The sequence below is a fragment of the Sciurus vulgaris genome (assembly GCF_902686455.1).
Source record: "Sciurus vulgaris genome assembly, chromosome: 10".
Classification (NCBI taxonomy): domain Eukaryota; kingdom Metazoa; phylum Chordata; class Mammalia; order Rodentia; family Sciuridae; genus Sciurus; species Sciurus vulgaris.
The window spans coordinates 56097022-56110978 of record NC_136470.1 but is presented as its reverse complement, the minus strand read 5'-3'; the positions used below and the strand labels follow the sequence as shown (position 1 = coordinate 56110978).

At 37.3% G+C, this 13957-nt stretch overlaps 1 long non-coding RNA gene and 1 pseudogene across 2 annotated transcripts in view; both read right to left on the bottom strand.

Annotated features, from left to right (window-relative positions):
- Nucleotides 1-1128: 1128 nt before the first annotated feature.
- On the bottom strand, nt 1129-3017 carry LOC306670539. The gene is made up of 2 exons (XR_013766440.1): nt 2691-3017; nt 1129-2347 (listed from the first exon to the last, which is right to left on the bottom strand). It is a non-coding gene; the product is annotated as an uncharacterized lncRNA (long non-coding RNA).
- Nucleotides 3018-3133: 116 nt separating this feature from the next.
- The window catches only part of LOC306637629 (serine/threonine-protein kinase PAK 2-like), a 103624-nt pseudogene continuing 92800 nt past the window's right edge, over nt 3134-13957 (bottom strand). The window contains exons 5-6 of the transcript XR_013766772.1: nt 4949-5086; nt 3134-4351 (exon numbers count right to left, since the gene is read on the bottom strand). The product of XR_013766772.1 is annotated as a serine/threonine-protein kinase PAK 2-like (transcript). The remainder of the gene's footprint in view (nt 4352-4948; nt 5087-13957) is intronic.

Here is a 13957-nt window from a genome sequence, read left to right as displayed (position 1 = left end):
ATTACAATGAATAGTTCAAAACAACTGTCACCAAAATCATGGCATTTTTCATCTTATTATTATACCAAAAACTAAAGCCTTTTCCCATACTTTGATCCTGTTGTCTTCTCAAACATGCCAAGATTTCAAAACAACCTGTTCAAGGCCAATGGCAGAGAAGAGAGTGAAGCTAGTTTTAAGACCAAGTCATCCATTCTATCCCTCATTCCACAGCACATGAGCTCACATTCTTTCTCACTCTGAACTTCAAATAAAAATTAAAACACAATTCCCTTTATATTACCACCTTCAAAATGAAACTCTCAGGTATAAACCTAACAAAGTCTTTATAAGATCAACAATAGAATAACAAAGTCTGATCAACAAAGAAGTACTAAATAACTAGGAAGATATTCCATCTTCATGGAGAAGAAGACTCATTTTTTCAAGATCTTAGTTCTTTCCAATTTAATCTATGGGCTCAGTGCAATCCCAAATATGTTCTTAGTAAGTCATATTGTGGATACTGACAAAGTGATTCTAAAGTCTTTATGAAAACACAAAATACTCCTAATAAACCATGAAATATTGAGAAGAACAAAGTTGGAGGACTGATAGTACTTGACTTCGAGTCTTACGATCCAGCCACATCATCAAGAGAATAGAGCACTGGAAAATCAAGACACAAATGAATCCATGAAATGGAGAGATGCTTCAGAAGTATACCTATATAAATGTAGTTACCTAGTCATTGACACAGGAGCGATGCAACACAATGAAGTAAAGAGATGTTTTCAATACACGGTACTGGAACCACTGGACATTCATAGGCTAAAAAATGAATCTAGACTTAGATTTTTTGACCTTCCCAAAAATCAACTCAAAATGGATCCCAGGCATATGTACAAAATTATAAAACTCTTAGAAGATAACCTAAGAGAAAAATGAGATGACCTTGGGTTTGACAATGACTTTCTATGTAATTCAACAAAAGTACACATGTAAAAGATTTATTCAGCTAGATTTCATTGGAATTTAAAATTTGTGCTCCAGAATAGATAATGTGGAGATAAAGACCATACATACACTGGTTAAGATTATTTTCTAAAGATACTGCTTTTACCCAACATATACAACAAACTTGTAAAAGTCACAATAAGAAAACTGTCTGCTTCTCTATTTCTCATTTTTATTAGATTTTCAAATATTCTCTATTTCTTTTAACCTGTTTAAGTTTATACACTTAAAATTATAACAAGCATTTGTTACTTCCATACTACTCCTCCACAGATTTGAGAAGACTTTATCTCCAATAAGGATGTCATAGTTATACATAGATAAACAGTATTTTCATTTTATCCTTTTTTCTCTCCAAATTAAATGTTGCTATTCTAAGTATTCTTTAAATATTTACCTGTTATGCAGATACATCTTCCTCTTATATGTGAATTTGCCTTTGAAATTTCATCCTCCTTCTATTCACAGTACATATTCAGAAGTCTCTTAAAGATTTCTTAAAAATTTTTTTGGTAATTTACTATCATTTAAGTATAGGATAGACGAAGGTTTTCCTGAAGCAGATCCAGATCTGGTATCCCTTAATGACATATTTTTGGTGACACACTCTTTAACCTTTTTTTTTTTTAAATGGCTTGATTTTTCTCTTTATTTTTTTGCTTTGTTTTTCCTTTGAGGTGCTGGGTGTTGAACTAGGCACACACTCTAACATAAACACTCCTGCATTCCACCTTATTCTTTATTATACTTATATGTCAAGACAATTTAAAAAAACACAGGAATCTCATATTTCTGTTACTAATGCTTTATAACTTAAAAATATTAGTCTATTGCCTTCTGGTTTCCATTAGTGTTATTTTTTATGGGGATAACTCCTATTGCTGTCCTTTGAAATATACTTCTTTTAATGTCTAGTTGATTTTATGATTTTTTTCTTAGTTCCTATATAGTTTCAACTTGATTTGCTGTGTTATGAATTATTTTATCAGTTCAGCTTGAAGATATTGTTCTTTAATTTTATAATATACTTGCCTAATTCATACTGGAAACTCTGTGCTTAATCTACACTATGATCTTCTCATGCTTGAATTTGGTACTTGTAATAACATCTGTCTACCATGATTTATATGCTTTTATATTATCTTCAGTACCATATTAAGTATTCTAAATAATCTTTGCTTTCTGAACCATATTTTAGGAAGTTTCCCTAATTCTTTCTTTTCCTGATTTGATCTTCATTCCACGCTGGAGGATTTAAATTGCAGGAGAATATGTTCTCTTTAATTTCCCAGGTACTTTCTGGTATTGATTGGTAATTATGCCTCTGCTGTGTTGATAATATGCAATTACACTGTACACTTTGAACTTTGAATTCTATAGCCACTTAGAACTGATCATTACACGCTTAATCTGGTAATTTAAACAGGAGTGTCTTTGACATCTATATCTGTTGTGAAATTTACTAGAAAAATAAGATATCCAGAATGGCCAAAGCCATACTTAGCAAGATAGGTGAAGCAGGAGGCATCACAATACCAGACCTTATATTACAATATAGAGCTATACTAACAAATACAGCATAGTGCTGACAATAAAACAGACATGAAAATCAATGGTACAGAATAGAAGACACAGAGACATATGCACATAAATACACCCATCTCATACTAGACAAAAGTTCAAAAAATAATCACTAGAGAAAATAGCCTATTCAATAAATGGTGCTAGGAAAATTGAAAATCCATATGTAACAAAATGAAAATTATACCCTATCTCTCACCATACACAAGTCTCAACTCAATGTGGATCAAAGATTTAGGCATACAACAGAGGCCCTTCTTCAAAGAAAAGAAAAAAACAGGGACAAATCTTCACCATATTGGCTTAGGATTGGATTTCCTTAACAAGTCTCCAAAAGCACAAGACATAAAATCAAGTATCAACAAATGGTTAGGATTCTAACTAAATAATTTCTTCTCAGCAAAGGAAACAATAACAATGTGAAGAGATAGCCGACAGAAAGCAAGGAAATCCTTGTCATCTGCACCACAGATAAAGTATTAAACTCCAGGATATATAGAGAACTCAAAAAACTTAAATATATATATACATAAGCCAATCAATAAATGGACTAAGGAACTGAACGGGTATTTCACAGAAAAGAAAAACAATCCATCATCAAATATATGAAAAGATGTTCAACATCTGTAGCAATTAGAATATTGCCAATCAAAACTACTCTAAGAATTCATCTCGTTCCATTCAGACTGGCAATTGTGAAGAATACAAGCAAGAAAAAATGTTGGTGAGGATGTAGGGAAAAAGGGACACTCATACTTTGCTGGTGGGACTGCAAATTGGTACAACCATTATGGAAAGCAGTATGGAGAGTCTTCCAAAAACTTGGAATGGAAACACCATTTTCCCCTGGTATCCCATTGCTTGGTCTCTACACAAAGAGCTTAAAATGAGCAATGTGATGCAGCCACAGCAATACTTATAGCAGCTCAACTCACAATAACTACACTATGGAACTAACCTCAGTGTTCTTCAAGACATGAATGCATAAAGAAATGTATATATACACAATGGAATGTTACTCAACTTTAAAGAGGAATGAAATGAGGTTTTTACCAGTAAATGAATGGAGCTGGAGAATATCTTACGAAGAAAAATAAGCCAATGCACACAACAAAAAACTGAATGTTTTCTCTGATATATGGATGCTAATTTGCAAAAACAGGGGTGGTTATCAAAGTATAGAGTTTCTTTGACTGTGTCAAAGGAGATTGAAAGAAGGGGCAGGCTTATGGGGAGAGGAAGAATAGTTGAATGGTTTGGAGATTACCTCCCTATATGCATATCGGACCAAATGACTGATATGATGTACATTATGTACAACCAGAAACATGAGAAATTATACTCCACTTACATATGATGTGTTGAAGTGCTTTCTATTGTCATGTATAACTAATTAGAACAAATATAAGAGGAATAATAATTAGTGGCAGCCAGGGACTGGAGGAGGAGGAATGAGAGTTTTTCTTTATGGTGACAGAGCTTCTGCTTACAGTAACAAAACTGTTCTGGAAAAAGAATTTTGTACAATATTGTGAGTATAATTAATGCCACTGGGTTCTCCACTTAACATGGTTAAAATGGCAATAGACATGTCACATGTCTTTTACATCAAGAAACACTTCATTAAATTTAAGAAACATTTTCATCTTTGAAAATGGAAAAAAGGACATGAAACATGTCACTGATGTTAATGGAGACTCCTCTTTTCTTTCTTAGCTGCCCAGATCAGTGTTGTCAATGTAGACAATAGTTTGGCCAGTTTCAGGAAGGGGTGCTGTCAGGAAAAGGGGAGAGAGAAGAGCATGAAGTTTACCAATAGAAAAATAAAACTTTTCCTTTCAACTAAGCCCTGAAGACTACTTATGAATACAGTTTTCTTAAAAATCACATGTCAATTCCTGCCCAAAACACTCCTAATCAGTTCCATAGTTGTACACAGAGTTGTTTAATTTTCCTAATTTCCAAACATCAACAGTGAAATAGCTCATTAATACACTCATGCCAACATTGAATGGATACAGTATTTCATAATATACAAATATGTACTTCATCTGTATTAAACTTTTATGTATATATATATATATGTATATGTATCTATGTATACATTTTAGTTGTAGGAGGACACAATACCTTATTTTACTTTTATTGGTGCTGAGGATCAAACACAGGGTCTCACATATGCTAAGCAAAAGCTCCACCACTAACCCACAACCTCAGCCCACAACACTAATCTTTCATTCCTGGCAGATGAAACCCTAAAATGTTGCTGCTGTCTTATTGGTAGTGATCAATGAATAATGAAATGTTATTATCACTGTTGGTTATTCAAAAAGAGTCAACATTTTCCAAAATGACATCTTTTCCAATTTACCTGCAACAATTCTGTGGCTGATTCCCTTATGTCCACATCCATTTCCAAACGTCTATTTAAGAAATCGCAAAATATTGGGGAAAGTGTCTCTGCATTTGAAAGTTCTGGAGTTCCATTTCTTGCCATCAGCTCTAAGGCCTAAAAATAGAACAACGTCCATGACCTTCTTTGGGGGGCAATGGCAGGGGAGGGGTTAGTTAGGGAGTGATTGCAGGGTTGCTTTATCAGTGAGCTACATCCCCAACACTTTTTAAAAAATTTTTGAGACTTGGTCTCACCAAATTGTTGAAGGTGGATCAAACTTGTGATCTTCCTTCTTGGCCTCCTCAGTCAGCATGATTACAGGTGTGCAAACATTGCATAAGGTAGTCCTGACAGTCTTAATGTAGCTCAGCAAATTTATAATGTACTCTATCAAGTTTATGGAACTCTCCTGTGAGTGTGTGTGTTTGTGTGTCTGTGCGTGTGTGTGTGTGTGTGTGTGTGTGGTGCTGGGATCAAATCCATGGCCTTTTGCATGCTGGGGAAGCACTCTACAAGTGAACATGTTCAGCCCATCTTAATTCTTCAGAGATAATCACTAAATACTAAAGTGAGGTCCTGATTACCTCTACCTTTTTGAATTTTGTAACTGCTCTCCTTCAATTCCTTTATTTTCTCTCTCTCTCTCTCTCTCTCTCTCTCTCTCTCTCTCTCTCTCTCTCTCTCTCTCTCTCTCTCTCTCTTTTCTATGGGTGCTGCAGTAATTAAACCAGGCATATCTAGGCAAATAAGTACTTGCTCTACCACTGAGCTCTATCACAGGCCTCTATTTAATTTATTTTGAGACAGAGTATCTCTAAGTAGCTCAAGCAGGCTTCAAACTTGAGATCTTCCTGCCTCAGCCTCTCCAGAAGCTGAGATTACAGGTGTTTGCCACAAGGCCTGGAATATTCATCTTTTCAGTGTTGAACTATGAATGCAATGCATTTTGCTTAAAAAACAAAATCAGCAACAACATGAAAAATGCCTCCTATGGTACATAAAAATACAAAGAACAGTGTTGTCAATCCTTCTATAAATGTGTAAAATCCTGGTAAACCTTTGGAAGCTATTGAAAACTCACATTTCAAAACAATTGGATTTACTGAAACTCTGTTCCTTAACTAGCTATATGCCAGCTTCATCATTCCTAATAACAAATTATAAAATGGATAAATTGAACAGTGACTTACATGTGTTTTCACAATTTAAAGAAACCCCAATCATAAAATGATTATAATCTTTCACTTTTGATTTTATATTTAAATATCTGGGAATGAAATTATATCTTATTAATTGACTTTTTTATAGTAGAAGTTTAAGTGTTGAAATGAAGTAGACAACACACACCATCACTGAGTTGCCATGTGAAACAGGAGGAACCCAATAATAAATTTCACTGAACTCCTTTAATATTGTAGACACAACTAGAGAGCTTTGTAAATGTATTTTCCAAATGCCTACCTGACCTTAAAATGTGGATTCCATACTTTTACCATATTAGGCATTCATTTTATTATTAATATCCTTCATTTCTGTACAGAATGCTTATCAAAAATGATGCATATGTGTATATATATTTCCATATATAAAAACATTTTGTTGCTTTTGTGTGGTCCTGGGAATTAAGTGCTGGGGACTCATGAATGCTAGGCAAGGACTCTACCACTGAGCTAGAACCCCAGCCTAAGAAGAATGTAATTTTAAGAGACCAATGTATTCTTTCATGGATGGTCCTTTAAACATTGTTGTACCTAAAAACACTGTGAAACCCAAGGTCACCTAGATTTCCTCCTGCATTAATATTATTCTAAGACCTCATGTCTCAGACAGCAATTAATTTCAGTTTAAAATCTCAAGACTATTGGAAACAGTTGGGAGCCCATACTCAAGCTCAGTATTACTACCCCAACCATAAAAATTCCCCCCACCGCTACCCCCAATCTCCTCCCCACCTTGATATCTGACTCACTTTACTCTTTACTTTCATTTATGTTAATGATCATAAGCAGCCCAGGACTCCCAGTCCTCCCCCAGTATTTCCACCCTAATGCCCAAGTGGCTCTGAACATGCTCCTTACTTTCACCAGCTGTGCTTTTAGGGGCAACAATTCTTCTCAGGCAACTGTAGGTCTAGAGATTAAACAAGTGTCCTTTTGGCTTCTCCTTGCTCTGTGAAGACTTCACCTTTATTCTTTTTAATTAATATTCAGGCTTTTGACAACAAATCTACCTTTCCTTGTTTTCAATGCTTACTAAACCCCAGGTTATTCCCTCCTCACTCCTTTGGGATCACAGTTCTTAGAGCTGTTACCTCTCACATTACTCCTGTCCTGATTGGTGGCTACATCAATAGCTACAGAGATGCCTGCTGCAGTTCCTTGTCCTCTGCTCTCATGCTCTCAGGAGCTCGCCTTTCTCACCTTATACACTATGTCCTTCCCTCCACCAGGAGATACACCAGCAACCACCACACTTCTCTTATTGTTGCCTCTACTTCCTATATTTTGAACACCCAGTACTCCAAGGTCAGCAATTCTCTGTCTCCACTGGGACCTAGAATCCCATAGGACTTTCAGTGTTCATCTTTCCTTTCACATGTCCCTTCCATGACCCTCTCCCACTCAACTGACAGCATTTATCTGGCTAAGATGTGCTTACAAGTGTGGACTTCATTCCTGTATCCATCAGCTCAATGTAGTGGATAAACACCACTTATCTGTGATGGCTGGCATCATTACCATTGACATCCACTAACGTCATATGGGCTCTTGGTGCCTTCAGCAGTCACACTACATCTCCCTACTCCACTCTCTCCTACTCTCTACTCCTGTCCTAAGACATATGCACTCAGTTGTCATCTCTCCTTCGCTGCCTCTTGACTCCTGAAATTTCTCAGACTTCCCTTGTTTTTTGACTGTAGAGAGTTTTGAGGAGCACCAGTCAGATACTACATAGTCCTTTGTAGGATACCCCTTTAATACAATGTATCTGATTCTTTCAGGGTTATCTCAAAATTATGGTTTTAAGGAGGAAGGTGTCAGAGTTAACAGCACCACTTTCTTTACTTTCTTTTTGTTCACTTTCTGTACTGTGGATTGATCCCGGGAGTGCTCTACCACTGAGTTACAGCCCACGTCCTTTTTATTTTAAACTTGGAGACAGGGTATCACTACATTGTGGAGTCTACCTTCCAAATTGTGACCCCCTTGCCTCTGCCCCACACATAGCTTGGCCACCATGCCTGGCAACACTACTGCTTTCATTGCATCATATTTGAGGACATACTAGCAACTGCTGATGTTGACCTTATCACCTAACTGAACTTTTGTTAAGTGTTTCCACTGGGAAGCATCTCTTTGCTTTCATTCTGTGTTCACTGGCAGTCATTCTATGCAGTCCATACTTGAGTAATCCTCTATTTTCTGCAGGGTGGAGCATCCACATAAACTTTTTGAATTCTTCAACTTGGGTGATTGACCTGTCTGTTCTCCCAAATGTATTTATTCAATCATTTATATCAGCATGGACTCACAAATATTTACTTTAAATTTCAAGTTACAATTCCTTACAACTGTATATTGATGTTCAAATTGTCCCTGCATTGGTTAAGCTGCTCTTTCAGTTGCCCCCTATGATATACCTTCCTCAATCTGGCCTCTTTTTAAATTTCACAACTTTATTTTAAATTGAGCACGAATAATTGTATCTATTTATGGGGGACAATGTGATGTTTTGATATTTGTATGCATTGCAGCATGGCTTTTTCATTTAATGATTATTTTTGTGGTGCCAAGGATTGATCTCAGGGCCGTACACATACTAATATTATAGGCAAGTCTCCACCACTGAGACATTTCCTGCCCAGCATTCCCCCCCCCATTTTTAAAATTAATTTTTGTTATTAGTCACAACTCTCTCATTTACTATTTAATGTTTGAATCTTTCTGTGATCATACTCTACCCTTCTACCTTCAATTGATACACCCAGTGACACAGGACAAGACCTCTAGTGTTCTTCCTGTGGCCCTGAAGCTTTTTTTTGTCATTTCACAAATGCATATCTCTAGCCTCCACTGTAATTATTTTTATATAACTAATTTTAACTTTTAAAGATATTTACATAACAAAAATTTATGTATTTACTCATATAGTTAGAAGTACATTCAACTTTCATGTGTTTGATAAAGCTGTTATTTAGGTATGAAAAGGTTGATTTCTGGGTTCATTTTCTTCTTTCAAAACTTCATTCCACATTTACTAATTCACCTGAAACTGTCTCCCAGCTCACTGATTGTATTGCATTTGAAATTATTTTCACCTCTATCTTTATGCTTCACTATGGCTCACTTTTGTTGCTACGATAATCTATCACCAATCCATTCTCAAATATTATTGTCCATAATGTGCTATTCAGTGTGGTGTCAATGGGACAAAAATTCCTGAAGAGAAAAACTTAGAGCAACAGGTATTTGGCTCACAGTGTAGGAGCTTAAGTCCATGATGCACAGACTCCATTGCTGTGGGCTCATGGTGAGGCAGAACATCATGACAGAGGGCATGATGGAGGAGTGCTGCTCTGCTCAAGGTGGCCAGAAAGCACAGAGTGGGAGAATGGGAAAACAGAGAACAGGGAAAATGAACCCTTGGAGGGCAGCCTCCAGGGTCCCATCTCATCCAGCCACACTCCTACAGGTACCACCCAGTGCCTTCAAACTAGGAGAGACTGACTGTGATGACTCTCCCAATGCTCTCATTTCACTTACAAACAGTCCTGCATTAACACAGGAGCTCTTCAGGGACACTTCATATCCAAACCACAACACAACATTAAGGTAAATGTGGGTCTCTTCAAAATATGTCTTCCAAATATTTGACTCTATAATACCTTTGTTATAATTATAAAAATTATTTTACTGAATTTGTGTGCTAATTCTCTTATCTGTGTCATTTCTGGACTGGCTTTAGCTGAATATTTGCTCCTCATGATGAACTTGGTTTTCCTACCCCTTTGCCTGTCTATTAAAACTTTGGATATCTCGGTGCTTATTGGTCCTGATCACTGTGGATTCCTATAAATATTCTCCTATGTATTCCAGGCAGATAAAGGCTTCTTTTATTTGAATGACTGACCTATATAACTATGGAGGCCATAAAGGAGGTAGAGCTTTTTTTCTTGCTCTCTTCATCGTTGACCAGTCTTGATGATCTCCTTTTCATTTCTTCACCTAGAGATAATCCTCACAAATCTTGTGTTCTTCCCTGTTTCAGATGATTGGGCCTCAGCCAGTTCAGGGAAGATTCTCACATGTCTTATCTGCCTTCATCTTGTGGGTATGTTCCTTGAGAATCTGCTTTGATTTGGGCCATGTCCCTTTATCTTCTGGACAGGCTCTGACACATGTGGATCTTTTTAGATTCCTGATATCTTGAGAGCACCTGATGCACAATACTCAACCTTCTCATGCAGGATTCCTTTCTCACTGATGCCTGGACAACTGCCCTTCCTGAAAGCTAAGGTGCTTTTCCATATTGAGCCTGGGAATTCACAGTCAAGCTCATACATGACCATCCTATCTGTGGTCAGATTCTGGATCTACTGATAGTTGATGACATATGAAATTTAACTGATTTCACTGGGGTACACCTAGACTTCTCTTGGAGACAGCAGAACATGCTGAAGACTAGCCTCTTCTGAGTCCTAAGTATAATCATGGCTGTAGTTATGGCCATACAAATATTGTTGAGGTTTGTTCTTGGATGCACTTCTAAGCTATTTGGGTCTCATTTCTAGTATTTGGGAGGTGGAAATGACGCGGTGTTTAATTTAAGGGTGATTAATCTCCCATCATTGAGAGAAGGCTTTCGTGAGTTTTCTACTCAGTATCTTGTGAAAGACAACGTTTCCCTTGGTGGCTACTAGGAGCAGGCACTATACCAGGGCCTGTGGCATGTTCTTGTCTTTCCTATCTAGTTTTTCTGAGCTGGCGGTCTAACTATGTTGCCCAGACTTGAGCTCAGCCTTCCAACTAGCTGGGACAATGGGTGGGCCCCATCTCCCCCAGACCTGGAGTTTGCTTCCAGTGATGGAGCTTGAAATGAGAGTTCTGTGTGTGCTAGATCATAATCGGCCACTGAAGTATACCTCAACCCAGTTCTTTCCAATCTGATCAGATAATTACACATCAGTTCTTCTCAAAATTGGTTCTTCACACCATTCTCTGTTTAATGCTTTAGGGGGCCCTCCACAGGTCTTGGGAAGCTTCAGCTTTCCTCATATCACAACTTTTCCACCAATGCCCCATCTTGCTTATCTCTATCTGTACATGGCCTGGAAACTAGGGCAGTTGTAGGGTTCACTTCAGTTGTTTTTCACTTTCAGACATCACTGTCTTTGTTCATTGTCTGTTGCAGTGACTAGAATACCACTGATTTATATAATCTGGTAGGGGAAGTGATGGCAAGGGAGATTTATCTGGTCTCTGTTACATTATTTAGATGGGAAGAAGATGTCCCCATTCATCAAGTTTTCACCAACATTACCTCTAAATTCATCAAGGCTCAGTCTTCATCATAATGGAAGTAACTGTAGTGTCTGCCAAGCTGATCTCTCCCTCACTTTTTGTCTGTGGATTTCAAGTTATATCTTTATCTAGTTTTTCTTATATTTCCTGTCATTTTTTGGTAGTCTCCTTGCAGGTCTGCTTCACCAACTCTTAGATATGACTTGTTTCAGGGTGCCTGCTCTCTTTTTGTCTGTCTATACCCTCTTGGGTCTGTGTCCTCATCTTGCCTTCCAGCTTTAGAAAACATCTGAAGCTAAGGAGCCTCAAGTTAGTATCTAATCTGCATTCTAGACCTGCATACCCCACACCCTCACCAACATATCCACTTGACTGTCTCACTTGGTGTCCTAACTATAACATGTCTAAATACATTAAAATGTTGTCCTCTAACCTCACAACTAACCTTCAAACATCTCCACTCTTCTGCTGTCCATCCCATCTCAACTAAGGAAACTTCCATTTCATCCTTCCCCTTGCTTAGGTTAAACTCTTGGAACAATTGCTACTCTTCTTTTACATCGACTCTCCTAAAAAATACATCCAGAATCTAATGATTTTTTTTATCATCTCTAGAGTTCCATCCTGATCTATATTACTGTTATTTCTGGCCTGACTTATTGCAAAGGCTGCCTAATTGGTCTTCCTGCTCCTCCCTTTGCCTTCCTTGAGAAATTCTTCTTAACAAAGTAACCATGTGTGCCTCTTAAATTTAAGTGAAACCATTTTATGCCTCTTCTCGGAACAGTCCAATGGTTTCCCCATATATACAGTAAAAGTAAGAATTCCCATCTTAGATTAAATGTCAGAATACTCACAAAGCACTACACAGTACCTCATTTCCCTGACCACCTTATTGTGTATTATTTACTCAGTACACTGTAACTATGCTGAAATCCTTAAAGTTCTTTGAGTGCACCTGGAACTTTCCTGCTCAGGGGTTTTGTAATTGTTCTTTCTTGTCCGTGGCATGCTCTTCTCTAGGTAAACAAGCATCTCTGTCTTACATCCTGTGTCCACATGTCACCTCAGGGAAGCCCTTCAAATAGACCCTTTTAAAGAGCTATCTCTCTCTCTCTCTCTCTCTCTCTCTCTCTCTCTCTCTCTCTCTCTCTCTCTCTCTCTCTCCATACCAGGAAGAGTATTTAAAACATTCATTGTTTTATTCATTCATCTGTGTAAAGGCATCTGGGTTCGTTCCTTAGTTTAACTATTTTGAATCGAGCATGCATTCATACCCTCATGTATAACTCATTAGAATAAATTTTAAAATATCAAACATAAAAGAGTCAATTCCTAATGAAATATACTTATTTACCTTATTGTTTCTCTCCACCTAATAGAATATAGGTTCTATAACAGAAGGAATTTTTGTTTGTTTTCTCGGGAACATCTTAAACACTGCCTGGCAAAAGGAAGGTACAAAATTTAATATTGGCTTAATGAATATAAGAAACTAGAGGTTTTTAAAAATTGTTCTGAAATTTATTCTAAATAAATCACCTGAAAAGTATTATAACTGCTTACTTGAAGTGGAATCTTTGGCAATGGGGCAAAAAACTTTGAGGAAAGAATATCCAAATCCCATTTCCTCTGTTGTCTGGCCTTCTTTTGCGTAGCCAAATAATTTCAAGTGTCAATGTTACACACTCATCAGTACCTCCTTCCCTGTTATGGCCAAATCATATTCCACTGTTCATCAAATGACAGCTAATTGGGTGGTTGACTCGTTTTGCTCTTCTACATAATACTACTATGAATAGTTGGTGCAAGTTTTGTGTGCACATGTGCTATCGCTGCCTTTTTCCTTTTGGCAGTGTTGTGGATTGAACCCTGGGACTTGTGCATGCTGGGCACTCTATCATTGAGCACCCTCTCCCACTTGATGGACATATGCTTTTCATTCCCTTGGATACATACCTAGTAGTGGAAATGCTAGGTCATGTGGTAACTGAATATTAACATTCTAAGGAACTGTCAAATTGTTTCTAAAGCAGTTGTGTTAAATTCCCACCAGAAATATATGAGCATTCCATCCTGATTTTTCTTTTTTAATTTTGTGCTACTAGGTATTGTACTCAGAAGTGTTCTACCTCTAAGCTATATCCACAGCCTGCTTTCTTTGGAGAAGGAGTTTTGTGAAGCTCCCCAGGCTGTCTTAAAACTAGCAAACCTCCTATCTCAGCCTCCAAATTCCCTGAGATTACATGTGTGTACCACGTCTGCAATTCCAATTGTCCCACATTCTCACCAGCACTGATTGTTGTCTGACATGAGGTGTAAAGTGGTGTTCTCTGGTTTTGGTTTATATTTCCTTAATAATTAATGATATGGCATCACAACACAGGTGGGATAATGGGCAAAGTTCTTCACCTCAACAGCTGAAGTATTTATATTTGCTTAAAGTCTACTCTGTTTGAGAAAG